The following is a 1826-nucleotide window of genomic DNA, read 5'->3' on the forward strand; positions in this document are numbered from 1 at the left end:
GTTCCCTTCAAAATATCGGGTTTTTCTTGATAATTTGATAATTATATATTTTTTTTCTAATATTTATTTTTTTTATTTTGACAAATGTTGATAAAGAAACAAAAAATGCAAAATCAATGAACAACAAAGAAGTTATTAAGACTTTGATGGGAGTTGAACAACAAGAGAAAAAAAAGATATTACCTCCACCATTAATCAATAACAAAGGTGGTCGAAGAAGGAAGAAAATAATGAAGGGCAAAAAATCTTTTTGTCCCCCATTTTTCAGAACAAATTAAAACTTTTTCGTTATGATTTAAAATAACGAGTTGTTTTGTTGCGGAAAATGCCAATTAAATAAAACATTTTTTTTGAGATAAAAATTATTTTTTCAAAATATTACAATCCCAATGATGTCATAATTATATATCCAACATTGGTTACAACATAAATATTTAAAGGTCCCGAATACTATAACAGACTCATCTCTTATTCACTCGACAACCTAACTTAGATTCCAACAGCCTTAGTACTGCTACTTGTGATGCATACAAACTGAGCAGGTCATGTTTCGGAAACATGGTGCGATACATATGGTTTTCAAGCCCACAATAATTTAATGATATTAGATTATATTAATAATCCTGCAAAACAAACATTTCCAAACAATATAGATATATAAATCCAACGTAAATATCTATACACATTCTACCTAGACATACCTTTTGGCCGTTGATCTGGACCTGCCAATACTGACTATCCAAAAAGAGGAGGAATACTACACTCCGCTTTAAATCTCACACATTACCCAACTATGAGACAATTCCGTGATTCAACTTACTTCGATCTAAATATCATTTACATGTTTTAATTTAAATTTAACAAAACTATAATAAAAGAAAATCGGCTTCAAATAAAGTTTCTTGATTTCATAATACTATTATAACTTAGTAAATATTATCATCGCAAAGATACATATATTAAATAGTTAACATAGAAACAATCCTTTCAACAATAAATACTTGCGATAAATAATTTTATTATAATTATGAACTTGAAAGTAACTACGCACTGACTTGGTTAAAGGTGAAAGACTTTAAGTTAAATCTGCGGTCCAGATACGCTTCAACTTTTTCTTTTAAAAAGAACCTAGATAATATACTAATACGTTCATTCATCGTTTATACTATTCACAATTATAATTGTTGTTTCTTAGATTTATCAATAATCCCAAAACCAACTTATAGCTGATAAGAAACAACCAGGTAAGATCGTACTGGATGTAGGATCCATTTGGCATATAGAGATATACTGTTTGGAAAATCCACTTTAAACACCTCACTAATCTTACCTTGTCATTATTTTTGTAAGTAGATCGATCAGTATAACTATTGATATTACAGATAAATCTCATTTATAAGTTCATAATAACGATTATAAACATAAATATAAGTTATACTTAAAAAACGGTAAGCATAACTCAACTTACAGGTTGTTTAGCGGGAAACTAGATTTTGTGTGGGAGAACTTCAAAACCGAAAACTATATTTTTGTAGGATCTCCAAAACTCGATAGCTTCGGTACTAACACCTAAGAAGTACTAGAACAACGCCTCGAGGAATCGGGAGAGATTGGAAGTATTTGAGTGTGAACTGGCAAGGAAAAGTGTAAGAATTCGACTCTATTTATAGCCAAAATAGAAGGGAACGTCGCGCCTATGTCATGTGTCCATAATCAGTGCTTTTTCGTGTAGAGGAAGGAGTCCATCTGATGGCGACATGTGCCACACTCCTGGTGGTGCGACGTGTCACTCACGTGTTGGCCGTAATTTAATTATTTTGTGAAAT

At 31.1% G+C, this 1826-nt stretch overlaps 1 long non-coding RNA gene across 1 annotated transcript; it reads right to left on the reverse strand.

Moving 5' to 3' along the window:
• Window positions 1-448: 448 nt before the first annotated feature.
• On the reverse strand, window positions 449-1621 carry LOC145128901 (uncharacterized). The gene is made up of 3 exons (XR_013717162.1): window positions 1469-1621; window positions 702-826; window positions 449-623 (listed from the first exon to the last, which is right to left on the reverse strand). It is a non-coding gene; the product is annotated as an uncharacterized LOC145128901 (long non-coding RNA).
• Window positions 1622-1826: the final 205 nt, after the last annotated feature.

This window comes from Lactuca virosa, chromosome 8 (assembly GCF_052849685.1).
Source record: "Lactuca virosa cultivar CGN04683 chromosome 8, Lactuca_virosa_CGN04683_v6, whole genome shotgun sequence".
In the NCBI taxonomy this organism is placed as follows: Eukaryota; Viridiplantae; Streptophyta; class Magnoliopsida; order Asterales; family Asteraceae; genus Lactuca; species Lactuca virosa.